The 17,888-nt window shown below is 41.2% G+C and overlaps 1 protein-coding gene across 8 annotated transcripts in view; it reads right to left on the bottom strand.

Annotated features, from left to right (window-relative positions):
• prkn (parkin RBR E3 ubiquitin protein ligase) overlaps positions 1 to 17,888 on the bottom strand; it is a 977,400-nt gene that overhangs the window by 649,706 nt on the left and 309,806 nt on the right. For 2 of the 8 annotated variants that reach the window (XM_048535681.2, XM_059648414.1), the window contains exon 2: positions 6,530 to 6,652. The exons of the other annotated variants lie outside the window; for them this stretch is intronic. The gene's annotated coding sequence lies outside the window, so the exon portion shown is untranslated. The remainder of the gene's footprint in view (positions 1 to 6,529; positions 6,653 to 17,888) is intronic. 8 annotated transcript variants of the gene reach the window in all.

The raw sequence follows: 17,888 nt of genomic DNA, 5'->3' as shown, positions 1-17,888 counted from the left end.
GGACTGTTGTGGTGAGTGATAATATTCTTACATTTGAGTAAGGAGAGCTTGTTGACATGGTCACCAAGCTGGCTGGTTATCGTACAGGCATTTCTTGCTAAGGTAACATCTGGGTGATCTCTGATGAAGCAATGTTGTTCTACTCTGCTTACTATTTATATGATCCAGTCTGTTGTGGTGTTTTTGTGTAATTTCTGGTTCTTTTCTGCAAGCATTTGCATATGGGGTCAAATTTCACATGGCTATTGATTGCATATGGAACTGCAACGAAACATGTGGAATTCGACCCCGTATGCATATCCTGGCAAAAATAAACACCAGAAATGACACAAATCAGATCATATAAACAGTAAGTGGAATAGAACGACATTGCTTCATCAAAGGCTGCACTGATGATGTTATCTACCATGGTGAAGAAATGTCTGAACTATAACCAGCTAACTCAGCAAGCAAGTCAACAACCTCACCAATATCCCAAGTTACCAATCAAAGAACCTTTGAGTAAGGAGACCCAAGTTCAAGTCCCACCCACTACAGAAGTGTGTAATAACATGGATGAGCAGATTGATTAGAAAACAGGGTAAAAACAGGCCTACTGCATGTGTTTAATTTGTAAATAGTTGATTGGCTACATGTGTGATTAGAAGTGGTTAAAAAAGTCACAGTGGTTTGATGGCAGGAAAGTTGCTCAGTTGTGTAATAACATTTCTGAGTATAACAGTAAAAACAAAATGCATATTGTTGGTGACCTCGGAGAGGCAGCACATAATGTCCATCAAAGCACATAATGCCTTCAAAGAGAGGTGGGCATTGAGGGGGATACTCCTCCTCCAACTCCATTTTGTTTTAGACCTTAGCCACTGTCTCTACCACCCGTCACTTTTAATGGTTTGCATTGCTCATGATGGGCTTCGCATGTAAACATCCAATTGACTGCATGGGTGATGGTTAATGGTCAAAAAGTGAGTTAAAAATATTTTTAAAAAGTCATGGCAATTTCATGGTTGAAAGTTGTTCATAGCATGAAATAACATTTATGGATACAACAAAAAGAAGGCAAATAAGAAGCAGGCCACTGTAGCTATCATTCAACTGAGGATGGTGGTCCATCCGTATGCAGCCAGCATCCTCACCTTTTCAGACAAGCAAGTTGGCTTTGGGAACATTACAGCCAGGCAAATGCAAATCCCAGTGAACAGGGGTTGGGCAATGAGGAATACAGTGGTGCCATTGCTGCATAGGCAATTGCCACTTAAAAGGTACAACTGAATTTCTGGCAGGTGTTGAACTACAAAAGTAATACACCTAATTAAATGAAATGGTTGTAAAAAGACATCAAACTTCCCTTCTAAATGCCATCTGCTAGTTAAGCACTGCTGCCTCACAGCAGCAGGAACGTGGGTTCAATTTCAGCCCTGGGCAGCTGTCTGTGTGGAGTTTGTATGTCCTCTTCATGTCTGCATGCATGTCCTCTAGGTGCCCCAGTTTCCGCCCACAGTCCAAAGATGTGCAGGTTGGGCGGAGTGGACATATTAATTTGTCTGTAGTGTCTAGGGATGTGCAGACTAAGTGGATTGGCGATAGTAAATGTGGAGTTACGGGGCCACATTAGGGTTATGAAACTGGGTGTGATGGTCTCTGTGCAGACTCGATTGGCCAAATGGCCTGAAGAAGACCATTACGAAGGATTTCTGAAGAAGTATCTAGGCCCAAAACGTCAGCCTTCCTGCTCCTCTGCTGCTATTTGGTCTGCTGTGTTCATCCAGCTCAACACCTTGTTATATCAGATTCTCCAGCATCTGCACTTCCTACTATCTCTGGCCAAATGGTCTCTCTGGATTGTTTGGATTCTATGATTCACTGCCATTTTGCCTAATATATTGCCTTCAATCTATATCTAAAGGGTCCAGGCCAAGACTTTTTAATCTTGCAGAAGAGCTAGGACTTCAAATTCATCTTAACCAACTGAAGGGTCTAGGCCCGAAACGTCGGCTTTTGTGTTCCTAAGATGCTGCCTGGCCTGCTGTGTTCATCCAGATCCACATTGTTATCTCGGATTCTCCAGCATCTGCAGTTCCCATTATCTCGGAAATAAAGCACTGCTGACAATGCATCACTTAGTTCGTGCCGCAAAGTAGTATGTACTTAAGCCCTGGAATAGGGTTTTAACTTCGTATCTTCTGAATCAGAACAAAGATTGTTATCAATGAATAAAGCTTGATCATGCCACAATGAGGGAAATGAGCTGAAAACATGTACTCACATAGTACTTATAATCAAGTGGTTTCAACTATCACAGGAATAGATAGAATCACAAAAGCAAAAATCTGTGGAGATTATATAATGCAGTGTTTTCAAATTGATCATATTGGCCTTCTTATTTTCTTGGCTTTACTAGGATTTTTAATCTTTAATACTTTCAGATTTCTTCAAATAACAAATAATTTAAATTGGTGTTAGGTCTGTGGCAGCTATTCAAAGGCATAAGAAGACCAACACACATTCCTGATGGCTACTTAACCATTCAATTATGTCGTTGTTGAGCTGTGTCTCAACACAAAAAATATTTTCAATCAACCTGCTCAGACACATATCCTGAAACAGTACAATTGGAACCTGAGACTTCTGGTCCAGAAGTAGGGATACTAGCACCACACCACAGATGCTCTCCTACAGAAAACAAGGTGATTTTGAATTTAACCTCAACATCATATGTCCATCTTAGTTCTATATTGATTGATATCCTTATGTAACATTCTGATTGAAATCCAATGATTAAAGTCTTGATGGCTCTAATTGTACCAGCAGCCACAAACTTCTGGGGCTTTAAGATTTCTGCTACTCTTTCACAGAAAAGGAACTTCATGATTTGCCTTCAAAGTAGCCTAAGTCTGATTTTATATTCCTTCCTTCTTGATTCCCCCATAAGAAAGTGATTTCTCTGCTCTTATCCTATTGTAACATTTAAATACCTTGCACCACACACCTCACACCACACACCTCACAATCTTCCGTACAAGTGAACACAAATTGAGTTTACATAAGAGATAATGGGAACTGCAGATGCTGGAGAATCCAAGATAACATAGTGTGAAGCTGGCTGAAGAAAGCAGGCCAAGCAGCATCTCAGGAGCATAAAAGCTGACGTTTCGGGCCTAGACCCTCTCTGATGAAGGGTCTAGGCCTGAAACGTCAGCTTTTGTGCTCCTGAGATGCTGCTTGGCCTGCTGTGTTCAGCCAGCTTCACACTTTGTTATGTGAGTTTACATAACCTGTCCTCTTAAATTTGGTTAATCGACCTAAATCTGTGTTGCATTCACTACAAGGCTAGTGTACAATTTCCTGATGTGTTGGATCCAAAACTAAATGCGTTGCTCCAGACACGGTCTGAATCTCAGTTAATTTGTCTCTGATCTCACTGATAGTGTGTAAAATTTAATTAAAAGCAATTTGATTTATTCCGATATTTTTAAATGAGAAAATAAGCTAAAAGTTTTCAACTTTTCAAGTGCATTCGAGCCTCGCTGAGAGCAAACAGCTGTGTCGAGTAAAATACTGACTTTTCTTTCCTTGAGAAACCACATTAGTGTAAATTTAGAACAAACAGAAAATGGACAATTCTGTTGTCCGCAGTAATTCTGCTGAAACAGCATCACTGAATTACCTTCAGCAAACTGTGAACCCTACGAGTCTTAGCCTTCTAAATATTTTGATTTTGTTTCTCTGCCACCTACACTGAAACGTAAGTAGTGTCAGCTCGTGTTCCACCACAGCTAGAAACGTATGATATCCCTGTTTCCATCTTAGTGTTGAACAATCCGCTAGTTATTTCTCTGTCAGTTCTTGTCAATTTTAGCTAGAAACACATTATCAAATTCAGTAATTGGGCTACAGATTCCCATACACCACAGTTTAGATGTAGTGTTTGTCGATAGCATGAACAAAAAATTGCTTTGAGATGCATATTGATCAACTGTAGTCAAAATGATCCAGATATTCCAATGACCAGAGGCTTTTGGAGCAATGTACAGTGAAGTTGCCCATCGGGACCTTGCAATAGCTCCATGGAGCATGGCTGAAAAACTGAAATTTCCTATGGGCAATTTGTCTGCAACTAGAATGCTCCAAAACAGTCCATTAAAGAAAATTCAAAGGATTCTGATCCACTTAAGCTTAATAGCCAGAAAAGGAAGTGCATTAAATACTGACTGCAGATTGTAGGTAAATATTAACTTTATGCCTGTTTCAGCAGTGATTTTCTTCTCTACTCCATTACCAAAATTCTTGCTCCCAAAAAAACACACACCCTGTCTAGTTTTTTCAACAGGTAGTTCATATGACAGGTTTAGTAATATTGCAATCTATAGTGACCTGGGCTGTTAACAAAGCATTTAAGAAGCAACATTAAGCATCAAATGGGAAGCTGCTACTGTCTAGGGAGAATCCTGCCACACCACTTGACAAAAACGTACAAGATGCTGCAAGATGATCTCACCATTTTCCACCATTCATCCTGCTCTCACCATGTCACTCACAGCCTGATAAGATCCTGTCCAGAGACTTGGAATATGGGGGCATATTCAGGATAGCAATCTGTAACTAGAGGAGCACCACAGGAATCAGTGCTGAGCCACAATCATTTACAATGCATGTTGATGACTTAGATGAAGGAAGTGAATATTCTATTGCGAAGTGTGTGAATGACAAAATGGAGGTTGCAAGGCAAACAATTAGGAACGACATCAAAAGTCTGAACAGTGATAGAGACAGAATTAGCGATTTGGCAAAAACTTGCCATATGGAGTATACTATGGCAAAATGCAAGGTTATACAATTTGGCAGGAAGAACAGAGCAGTTGAGAGACAGAAATGGCAGAGAGCTACAGCACAGGGTAATTTAGGAGTCCTTATGCATGAATCACAAAAAGTGATCATACAATTTTAGCAGGTAATGAAGACAGCAAATAGAATGTCGTCCTTTATTTCAAAGGCAATAAAATATAAAAATAGGGAAGTCTTGATACAACTAAACAGTGCACTAATTAGATTACACCAAGATAACTGGCATTAGTCTTGGTCCTCTTACCTAAAAAAGAAATTACTGGCACTAGGGCGGTCTAGAAAAGATTTGTCTGGTTGATCATGGGCATGAAGGAATTTTCCTTTGAAGGGAAATTAAGTTGGTTAGGCCTGTAACCATTTGAGCTAAGAAGAATGAAAGACAACCTTACTGAAACTCATAAGAATCTTGAAGGGTTGACAGCATAGATGTGGAAAGATTATTTTTCCTTGTGAGAGAGTCTAAGATGAGAGGACATTATTTCAGAATAAGGGATTACCCATCAAAGACAGAGATATAGAGGAATTTCTTCTGTCAGAGGGGACTGTGGAATTGTTTACCATAGATTCTGTAGAGGTTGGATTGTGATTTATGCTTAAAGTTAAAATAGACAGATACTTTAACCAATAAGAGAATTAAGGATAATGGGGAAAAGCAGCACAGATGTGGATTACCAGATCACCGATGACCTCACTGAGTAGTGAACAGAGACTCAACGGGCTGAAGGGCTTTCTTCTACTCCTTCGTGTTATGATCTTATGGATAATTGTAATGAGGATTAACATCCGTTAAATCTGTTCCAACAGTTGTCAGAATATCTGGGCTATAAACTATTTCAAGCTTAATCTTTAACTGGTGCTCTCTGGAAGGAAATATAATGATCTTCACAGAGACATTACAATGAAGTATGATAAATCATAATGTGCTTAAACAGATAATACAGCAAAACAAAACAACTGCACAATGGAAATTGTGGAAATAATAGTTTATTCGAAAAAAAATTCCAAATTATGTGACCAAGTTGAGGTTTCTCTTCTCAGGCAGTTTTACTGGGATTAAACAGCAAATTAAGAGCCCTACGTGCAGGTAACTGCCACTAACAATTGGAGATGCACCAAATCATTGAATACTTGTTCAGTTGCGGTGCTCTTCAGAAACAATTGATAAAGATGCTGGAAAAATAGGGCAATACCAAAGTAGCTTGTCAAGAACTCTGCAATTTATTGCAGGATAACTAGAATAGAAAGGTGGTAAGGTTATTGGGAGAAAAAAGATGGACAAGAGAAGAGGATGAAAAAAAGGCTAAAAAATTCGATGTTACAGGTGGGAATTTTGTCTATAGGCACTGCCAAAGAGGAATCCAGGACGATGTGAATTCAGTTCTCACAATAGCGCTTTTATTGTTCTGGAAAACTACAGGAAGAGAATTCTGATAACAAGCATAAGAGAACTGATGCTTCTGATCCATCCCCAAAGAACAAATGTAATTCACGAAGTATTGTTAATTACCCTCCCTGTTCCATTTTAATATCCAAAACAGTTACAGTCACAGATTTTTGCACCTATCAGCTCTGGGCCTTTGTGACCTCTCACCAGTGGCTGCACACTGATACATCATTCATTCGGAAGACGCCTTACATCATGATGCTGGTCAACCCATCACAGCACAACTTATAGAACATTACTTACTCAGAGAGCACTGGGTCCACGTCTTCATGTGGTTGGGTAGTGCTCTGCAATACTGTCCTGAAAATGCCTCAGTCATTGGGTGGTCTCTGCAGAAATAGACATGAAGCTAAGGGCAGTATTGTCCTAGAATGGAAAAAATCATCACAGAGAATTAGAAGGTAAGAGTGACGGAAGAACTGGAAGCAGATGGAGATGATACTGAACACTGAGCTGGTGCTGCTGCTACATGATGATGTGGCCTCCTCCTGCCAATATCTGAGAAGAGGATCTCCCTCCTCTCTCTCATGGGTAACAACTTCTCTGTGCCATCTTGGGTCTGTATTGCAGTGGCAGGTTGTGGCCCAAATCCCTTCATCTTGCAATCAGCTACTTCAGTAAAAGCTGTGTTAATCCCACTTTCATTCCTTCTTTAATTGGAAAAGTAACAAGTCTCCATATCAACTAGGGAAAATTCAAAACTCAGTCAGTTCCCAGTGAGGTGAGTTCCTGTTATTCAAAAATTCTTGTCCATTATGTTGGTTTCTTTAGTCCTCCAATAATTCTTATTGAGTTTTTTAGAATAAATAAATTGAAAACAAAGACTGGGTGGTTATCCTCATACAGTTAGATAAAGTAAGGTGGAAGGGGTTTGCTTTGGATCCTAAACAGAAGCACTGAAAATTATGGCTGTGTGGTCTGAATTCTCTACCATTTAAATGTCAGCAAACTTATTACAACAAAAACAAATTTCAAGTCAAGCATTCCTTATTTTTTCAAGTAAATTTTAAAATTATAATATGAAATTATTTACTTGTAAGTAATGTATGTCATAGTAGAAATGGTATTTTATATGTTACCGAAGGTTAAGTGGTTCACTTTCAATTGTAAAGCTGTTTAATTTGCATTATTAGACCTAATGTTCCATTTTATGCCATGATGTACTTCTGGCAGTAAATTAAGGTGTGACATTATAGCAAATTGCACAAGCGATTGCTTATATGCAATAAATTTCATTAATGGTAGATATTTTCTGCCCAAAATGCTTTACAGCTGCAGAAAAGATAATTTCAGACCACTTTTGGGCAGCAACATGAAAATTTCTGAAAATAGCATGAAAATATCAGAATTAATAGATTGATTTTGTCAAACCGAGGGCACACTAAAAGATCATTCAAACTGACTAATTTTCTGACTTCACATTGTTCTGCATGGTCTAGCCATTTGCGAATGCAAGGAAAATTCTAATATATGTTGTATATCGTTGTCCAATCAACAAATTTATCATCATAATCATGTGTTGTGCAGATCTAATTTTCTGGTGTGCTCCACTGGTGAGTGAGATTTCTAACTAGAACTACGAAGTCAGAAAATGATCCCTTTATCCCTGAACTTGGGTTATAAATGCAAGATTGATACAAATAAATTCAACTGGAACTTTATGACAATCTTTATACCCCATTGTGATGATAATGTGGAACTTGCTATCACACAGTAGTTGAATTGGACAGATGCATTTAAAGGGGAGACTTGATATAAACATGAAGAATAGAAGGTTATGCTGATACAGTTAGATAAAGTAAGGTTGAAGGAAACTGCTTTACATCATAATACTGGTATTGAAAACTATGGCCAGATAGCCTCAAACTTCTGTAATCTCAAAATATATATGGTGTATTTTTTCGCAATTTGACAAGATCATATTTAGAACCACATATGAAAGATCAGTCTAATGGAAGATTTGTGTGAATATGTTTGATACTGCTAAAGATAAGATTTGAAATTGCTTTGGCAACACTTGGTGTGCTACCCAGAAGCAAAAGCATCACATTCATGTTTGTCATTTGTGGTTCATAGAGTCATAGTCATACAGTACGCAGGCCCTGAGGTCCAATTCATCTGCGCTGACCAAACATCCCAAACTGACCTAGTCCCATTTTGCAGCATTTGGCCCTCATCCCTCTAAACTCTTCATATTCATTTACCCATCCAGATTCCTTCTAATTGTTGTAACTGTACCTTCCACCACTTCCTCTGGCAGCTTGTTCCATTACATGCTACCCTCTGTGTGAAAAAGGTTACCCCTTGGGTCCCTTTTAAATCTTTCCCATCTCAAGTTAAACTTATATCCTCTAGTTTTGGACTCCCCTATCCTAGGAAAAAGACTTTGGCTATTCACCCTATCCATACCCCTCGTGATTTTATAAACCTCTATAAGGTGAACCCTTATCCTCTGACACTCCAGCGAAAACAGACCCAGCCTATTCAGCCTCTCCCTATAGCTCAAACCCTCCAAGTACTGGCGACATCCTTGTAAATCTTTTCTGCACCTTCTCAAGTTTCACAACATACTTCCAATACAAGGGCGACCAGAATAGCATGCATTGTTCTGGAAGTGACCTCATCAATGTCCCATATAGCTGCAACATGGCAGCCTAACACCTATACTGAACATTCTAACCTGAACATTCTGTGCCAAACATCTTCACCACCCTATCTGCAATTCCACTTTCAAGGAACTATGCACAAACGCCTGTAGGTTACTATGTACACTATGATGGCCAGGGGCTGCTCATGCATAAAAACAGCTGCTTGTGAATTCAAGCCACCGAAGCCCAGGTGCTGTCCTGTGCTGGTTTGAACCAGTTCAGAAGAAAACAAGTGAAGTGGCAAAGTATAAATCCTCATCCAGTGGAAGAGTAATGAGGCAATGCTAATGATATCCTTGGGCAGGAGGCTATAATAAAAAGACAGAATGAAAAAGCTCATCAGATAACATAGAACCAATGTGAATAAGACACTACAGTTTGGGAATATCAGGTAAAAAGATAAAATGAAGGTTTTTGGGACTGCTAGAGGCAAAACCTCTGGAGATTCTCCTTTGCCAAAGGGGAGAACACTTCGCTGGAAGTCTGGAGATTACGCTGAGGGCTTGAAAGATTGTCTGGCCAGCGTGAACTCTTATTCCAAGGTATTTTCTTTTATGTTCTGTGACTGTTCAGGGGACATCAAAGAAATCTAATGGGTGTGCGCATAGACTTTAGTCTTGTATGAACTGCATGCCTGTTTTTAACCATTTCTTAACCAAATTGTGTGCATTGTGTGTCTGTTTTCTGATCCTTGTAGCATGCCACTAGTTACAGGCCTCCAGTCTGAAAATGACCCTCCACCACCACTCTCTGTCTGGAACCTTCAAGCCAATTTGGATCCAACTGTTATAATATAGACCAGTCCTTATGAAGGGCTATCAATCTGAAACATTTACAGTACTTCTCTCTGCATCTACTGTCTCACCTGCTGGGTATTACCAGCATTACATATTTTAAATCTACTTTAGTGGAATCTTTCATGACTTCAGGACATCTCAAAGAATTTTACAGCCAACTAGGCAATGAGGTGCAGTCACCATTATAATCTATGAAACACAGCCACTAACTTATGCACAAGTCAAGAGATAATCAACAAATAGCCTCTGTTGGAATGCTGACTGTGGCATTAATAACAGCATTCACTCAAAACCTGTCTTGGAATATTTTGCATGCAACTAAGAAGATTCAACTCTCTGAATTGGGACTTGCATCCTTTTGATTTGGATGGAGATTCTCCATCATCAAATCATAGCTGGCATTAAGTACATAGATAAAGTTGCAACTCCATGGGCATCTGCAGCAATTCTTTCAGGTGCACATGTTTGTGATATTAAAATGCTATCATGCAGCAGATAGTGGCCCAGATATTCCACCAGCCAGAGGCAGTAGCTTGGGGTACAGTGGAGTAGCTTGGGAACTGCTTCAGAAATTGAAACTTCTGAGTGGAAACCGCCCCGTGACCAGAAACTTCTGGAAAACCCCTTTAAAATCAGAAACTTCAGAGAATTCCAACTCACTTAAGTCCTATACTTCCCCAGGGCAAATTAGAGGATTAAACGCCTAGTCTTAACTCCTGGATAACAAGTAAACTGAAATAATACCTTAACACTGACTCACCCCTTAAGCTACCCCTTCTGAGCCCTTACATCTCCTAACAGCTGACAGTTAGATTGCCAAATAGATCATTCAACTGACCCTAATCTTTTCCTGCCAGACCCAACTGCCATGCCTAAATTGACACCCCACCTATATTCCTGTGAGTCTAAGCACGAGCCCTCACCCAGAGTAGTCTGTCACTCACCCCTACTACTAGCCTAATTCTTCCAGGCTTGGTCACCCCACCGAGCTGTCTGATCCAACATTCCTCGCCTCACCTAAACCTGGTCCTGACCTGACTTTCCCCACCCAAGCCTTCCTGACACCTCAGAACCAACACTACTCTCCTGTCTGCTGAGCATGATGTCCATCCGACTTCAGCCTCCTCAACTAGGGTCTGGGCTAACCTGACCAGGTATTCCCTCCTCCCTTTAGACCCGCAACCCTCAACTCCCAATGTATCTAAAGAACTCATTCACTTACCTGGCAGCTTGGCATGAAATCCACCTGTCATCCTACCCAACTCACCCACCTGATATCCTTTCCACCCATCCACCTGACACACTACTACCCATTTCTCCCACAAGACACTCCAAATCCCTATCCACCTGGTACCCTAACCCTTCAACCAACTGCCACCCGAGCCCATCCTTATCTTACATACTTACCTTTCATGCAAACTATCATATTGGCTGGCTGTGTTATTGGTGATTTAAATCACAAAACATGGTAAATTGCTGAATAAGGGGAATTGGATTCTTTGACTGGTTCATTAAAGGAAGCCCCTGTCCAGGAATCCATAAGACCATAAGACATAGGGGTGGAAGTAAGGCCATTTGGCCCATCAAGTCCACTTCACCATTTAAATCATGGCTGATGGGCATTTCAACTGTACTTCCCTGCACTCGCCCCGTAGCCCTTGATTCCTTCTGAGATCAAGAATTTGTCGATCTCTGCCTTGAAGTCATCCAATGTCCTGGCCTCCACTGCACTCCGTGGCAATGATTTCCACAAGCCCACCACTTTCTGGCTGAAGAAATGTCATCTCATTTCAGTTTTAAATTTACCCCTTCTAATTTTAAGGCTGTGCCCACGGGTCCTAGTCTCCCCACCCAACGGAAACAACTTCCTAGCGTCCACCCCTTCTAAACCATACATTATCTTGTAAGTTTCTATTAGATCTCCCCTCAACCTTCTAAACTCTAATGAGTACAATCCCAGGATCCTTAGCCGTTCATCATACGTTAAACCTACCATTCCAGGGATCATCCGTGTGAATCTCCGCTGGACACGCTCCAGGGCTAGTATGTCCTTCCTGAGGTGTGGGGCAAATCCCCAGTGCTTAAGTCATCAAAAGGTTAGTGGGTAATTTTTAATCTTATCTGAGATTCCAGTCCTGATTGGAATATCTAGGCCAGCGTACCTCTGTGATACACCCCTGTAGAAACAAATCCCCTTTATCATTATCAAGTACATATGTTTTGGCTTGCGAATCTAGTGGATAGGATAAACCCTCATGTAAATTATTCCAGATATCCATTCCAAGGATTAGTAAGCTTCACATGGTCAGGAAAGAGAGATCACATCCAGAGTGAGACTCAGCCTGAGTGTGAATGTAGCCCAGCGTGTGTAGAGTATATTGCATTGGCATCGAGGATATAAAGACAAAGGATGGCAGCTATAAAGGAGCACAGATGAATAGAATGGTATTGTTTGGCAATTTTAGGTGAAGTGTATGGGGTGATCGCTAGAAGCTTGAGTGAACTTTTGAAACAGCCTGCCTTGGCACTCAGCAGATCCTGTGACACCTTCAACTGGCATCAAAGGCAGCCATGGAATGAAGATGTTTCCATTCAAGGCATTGTTTTCCCATTTAGGCCCCACTTCAGGAGTGAAAATCCAAGCATGAGTCAATTGTGTTGGTGTGCAACCAGCGTTATCATCCTGATTGCTTAAGGATGGCATATGTCTTTCCCTAAGAAACATTAATGAATCAGTTTGCTTTTAATGGCAGTCTTTTAGTTTCAAGACCATTTTTATCTATTGTTATTAATTGAAAAATAGAATACTGCTGATGGTGGAAATCTGAAATGAAAATAGAGAATGTTGGAAATGCATAGCAAGTCAGGCAATATCTGCGGAATCAGAAATAAAGTTAACAAGCAAAATTTTTAACCAGCAGTGAGGTTGTTGGGACTGGATGTGAGCGACATTCCTGCTGAGCGGCAGTACAGCTGGGGATGCATGATTCAGCAGTTGCCAGCCAATTGGATACACATGTACAAGTGCAGTGATTCATGTGGAGAATTTAGTTTGATATATTACTGTCATGTGTACTGAGCTACAGTGAAAAGAGTTGTCTTATGTGCTTTACAGGCAGATTGGATTATACGAGCGCATCAGTGTAATAGAACAGAGTGTGGGATACAATGTTACAGCTGCTGAGAAGGTGCAAACAGACCAACTTTAAACTTAAAGAGGTCCATTCAAAAAGTCTGATAACAGCAGGGAAGAAGCTGTTCTTGAATCTGACTGTGCATATACACAAGCTTTTATATCTTCTGCCCAATGGAAGAGGATAGAAAAGAAAGTAACCAATGTAGGAGGGGTGCTTGATTATGTTGGTTGAAATCCTGATGCAGTAGGAAGTATAGATAAAGTTAATGGATGGGAGGGTAGCTTGCATGATAGACTAGGCTGTGTTCATAACTCTCTAGTTTCTTTCGATCTTGGGAAGAACAGATGCCATACCACGCTGTGACACATCAAGATAGGATGCTTACTATGGTGCATCGATAAAAGTTTTTAAGAGTCTTATGGACATGGCAAATTTCCTTAGTATCCTAAGGACATAGAGTCATTGTTGTGCATTTTTGACCTTAGTGTCAACAGGATAGATTGGTAGTGATCGTCACTCTCGGGAACCTGACACTCTCCACCCCAGCACCATTGATGCAGACATGGACATTAATCATTTGTTTTGCTGATGTTGATGGAGAGATCTGACCTACAATGGTGGTGTCATCAGCAAACTTGTAAATGGAGTTGGTGCGGAATTTGGCCACATAGTCATGAGCGTATATGGAGTATAGTAGTGGAGATTTCAAAGAAGTCATCGCTCTGCTGTTGCCTCATGAGGCTGAAAGTATAGGTCCTGTATCTGCAGGGCACTTGAATGGGCTTTGATTCTCTGAAAGTCAGGAGTGTCAGTGTCCCTCTGAGTGGATGCTTACATTGTTGAAAGACTTTTGAGTTCGGCCGTGTGCTCTGTTTTACAGAGACTGGCTTGTTCCTGCTATAACTGACAGTGCCTTTCAAGCTGAGGGGTTCTCCATACATTGCATGGGTGCATGGTATCCTCAGGTAAGGCAAAGGGTGGTGAGCTATGCCTCCTAATCAATACCTCCTGGTGCTCAGATGTGGTGACCCTGGTGAGCCACTGCTCCACAGGCCTAGAATATCTAATAGTGAAATACCATCCCTACTACCTGTTGAGCAAGTTCACCTCTGGAATCCTGACAGCAGACTACATACCACCCCAGATGGAAGTGAAGAATGTTTGGAATTAAATTTACACAGCTACAAATGCTCTGGAGATGAAATTCCCTGAGGCCTTATTCATCATGGATGGTGACGTCAACCAGGCCAACCTCAGGAGGGTGCTACCAAAATACCACCACTATGTCTCCTAGCCCACCAGAGGATCGAATATCCTTGACCGCTGCTGCACAACCAAAGATACCTACCACTCCATTCCCCATCCACAGTTTAGAAAATCAGACCACAATGCAATGTTCCTTGTTCTTACAAGATGAAGTTGAAATAGGAGGATCGTTCACAGAAAGTAGCACAATGCCAGTGTTAGGCAGCAAAACAGCTTTTGCGGGATTGCTTGAAATCGGTGCACCAGACCATACTTAAGAATTCAGTGGACAACCTACAAGAGTACGGCACCACCATCACGGATTTCATTAGCAAGTGTGTAGAGATCTGCATACCAAAGTCAATCCATGTGTTCCCCAACTGAAAACCTTGAATGAGCTGCGAAATCCACTGCCTACTGAAGATCAGGCATGCAGCATTCAAGTCGGATGACCCACAGCTATACAGAAAATCTCCAGATATGACCTCCTCAAAGCCATCAGAGATGCCAGAAGGCAGTATTGGGCCAAGTTAGAGGCTTCAACTAACCATGCAGACACCTGCCATCTGTGGCAAGGCCTACACAACATAACAGAATACAAAATGAAGCAACGCAAGTTGGTAGACAAAAACACACCCTTCCCTGATGCAGGCGACACTTTCTACGCTCGGTTTAAGCAGAATGCCAGTGGCATGGTGTCATCTATCCGGACAGCCTCAGATGCACCTGTTCCTTCTGTCACTGCTGTGGACATCAGATAAGTCTACAGTCAACCCGAGGAAATTGATGGGCTCAGGCAGAGTCCCCAGCCATGCACTTAGATCCTTTGCAGACTATCTGGCAGAGGTATTCAATCCATCAATTTCTCCTGGGCACTACCTATGCCATCCGTAATCTTTGCAACATTCCTTGAATCCCAGGGATTTTGAATAACCTTCCTTGCATGATTTTTCCTTTGGCCACCTTTGTGATCTTCCAGAATTGAAATTCCCTGGTTGGTGTAGTATCCCCACACTCCCTTCACAAGAGACACACAAACATACACTCAATCCTGCACAAGGAACTATAGGCCTAATAATTCCCTCCTATGGACAGCAGGAGCTGTCCTTCAATGCATCATTTCCTAAACTTGCTGGGATGTCAGCTGATTGAGGCTAGCAATGTTATTGTTTTTGGAAGATAACCATAAAAATGAGGACAAAAATGATCATTTTATCCATCTATTTGTTTGATAGCCAGTCAGTTGTGTTTATCATTAACTTACACAAAAGTCGGTGGAGTTGTAGATAGTGCAGAACGATTTTGCAAGTTACAGAGGGACATAGATAAGCTGCAGAGCTGGGTTGAGAGGTGGCAAGTGGAGTTTAATGCGGAAAAGTGTGATGTGATTCACATTGGAAGGAGTAACAGGAATACAGAGTACTGGGCTCATGGTAAGATTCTTGGTAGTGTGGATGAGCAGAGAGATCTTGGTGTCCATGTGCGTAGGTCCCTGAAAGTTGCCACCCAGGTTGATAGGGTTGTTAAGAAGGCATACGGTGTGTTACGTCTTATTGGTGGAGGGACTGAGTTTCGGAGCCATGAGTTCATGTTGTAGCTGCACAAAACTTTGGTGTGGCCGCTCTTGGAGCATTGCGTACAGTTCTGGTCGCTGCAATATAGGAAGGATATGGAAGCATCGGAAAGGGTGCAGGGGAGATTTATCAGGATGTTGCCTGGTATGGAGGGAAGGCTGAGGTACTTGTTTTCATTAGAGAGAAGAAGGTTAAGAGGCGACTTAATAGAGTCATACAAGATGATCAGAGAATTAGATAGGGTGGACAGTGAAAGCCATTTTCCTCGGATGTTGATGACTGGCACGAGGGGAAATAACTTTAAATTGAGGGGTGATAGATATAGGGCAGATGTCAGAGGTAGGTTCTTTAGTCAGAGAGTAGTAAGGGCATGGAATGCCCCGCCTGCAACAGCAGTAGACTCATCAACTTTAAGGGCATTTAAATGTTCATTGGATAAACATATGGATGATAATGGAATAGTGTAGGTTAGATGGGCTTCAGATTGGTTTCACAGGTTGGCGCAACATCGAGGGCCGAAGGACCTGTACTGCGCTGTAATGTTCTATGTTCTAGTTCAACCACCCAAAACAAACCCTGGTCCCACGACGATAATAAAGTGTGAAGCTGAATGAATACAGCAGGCCAAGCAGCATCTTAGGAGCACAAAAGCTGACGTTGGGTTCTAGGCCTGAAACATCAGCTTTTGTGCTCCTGAGATGCTGCTTGGCCTGCTGTGTTCATCCTGCTTCACACTTTGCTATCTTGGATTCTTCAGCATCTGCAGTTCCCATTATTCCTGGTCCCACTTCCTGCATTTCCAGGGCTAGCTGCAGAAAATGGTGCAAATCGCTTTTGAAATTCACTTCACTCTCTTCTATACTCTGTCAGTGATCTACCAACTTTCCCATTGCCTTTAACCTACCCAATATAACCATTCCTCTTCTCTCTGTTACCCTTTATTACCCTATTCCCTTGATCTAACAAGCATCATGCCCTCTCTCCCCTCTGCCCTACACATGGTGTTGTCCACATGCCCACACTGAACATTCCTGTTAACCCTGCCATCTGTGTTGTTTGATTTTGTGACACGTTATCTCCATCAATATCTGGTCATGACTTTAGAAGTTACACCTTTCTGTATCCTATGCATGCACCTGACAGTGGCCATTCTCTCTGCCAACTAGTACCCTCTCTTCAATCACAAGGACCCATTGTTGACAGCACCCACTCTACCTATCATGTCTGACTATGCTTGCCCAGAAAGCCCTTCATCATCGAACATGATAACGACACTCATAACTGTGGGGCCATCTCTTGTCCTCAAGTTCTTGCTGCATCCTCCTTTTCCTTCCCTGCGTCAGACAGCCCTGACCTGATGTCTTATGCTTGCTGCCAACAAATTCCAATCATGGTCTCTCATTCTCAGGATCAACACTCCCCAAAGACAGAAAAGCAGAAGCCACTTATCAGAACTCCAGCAAGTACACTAACTCTCCAGCACACCATTTATGCAGTTATGATTTGAAGACACATATTTCTCACTCCTGTCGAACTTAATTTGAAAGATGCACTTCATTGTGGTGAGATTGCATTTTAATGAGCATGCAAGAGGTGTTCCTGATGCTCAATTCATCTTCAAATTTCCAAGAATTGAATAGTGCAGTTTTATTCTACCATTAAGAAGCTGATTTTTGGCATCCTATACAATTAATTTGCCTCTATACCCACCGATTTCCTCCACTGATGGGCAGAACACAGGGATAGCTCAATATTTCACTCAACATTTCAGACACATGACACCATCAGAACCTTATTTACTCCATAAGATTAGAGAGCTCAATTTTTAATACCCAGAAATAGAAACCAACAAAGAAAAGGGTTTAACATTTAGTTAGAAACAAATTATATTTTTTAATTATCATAGCGAGCTTTGAAGAAAATTCCAAATGTATTAATACCCTTGTAAAAGGCAATCACGATATCGCGGGTCTATTACATTAACTTGTAAGAAATAGAATATATTCACTGTTACACAAATAAAGCATCACCTGCTAAACACAGTCACCTGCAATGGTGAGCAATTTTCCATTTGGTATTGTTTTAAAATGAGGGTAACTCACAGTGGCATGGAAATGATGATGATCAGAATATTTTAGGATATTAAGCACAACAACAATTCATAAGTGACTATTCTCTATCTTTGGTTTGAAAGTAAATAT

The sequence above is a fragment of the Stegostoma tigrinum genome, chromosome 9, assembly GCF_030684315.1.
Source record: "Stegostoma tigrinum isolate sSteTig4 chromosome 9, sSteTig4.hap1, whole genome shotgun sequence".
Classification (NCBI taxonomy): domain Eukaryota; kingdom Metazoa; phylum Chordata; class Chondrichthyes; order Orectolobiformes; family Stegostomatidae; genus Stegostoma; species Stegostoma tigrinum.
The sequence above is the reverse complement of the archived record's forward strand: the minus strand, read 5'-3'. Positions and strand labels throughout refer to the sequence as shown.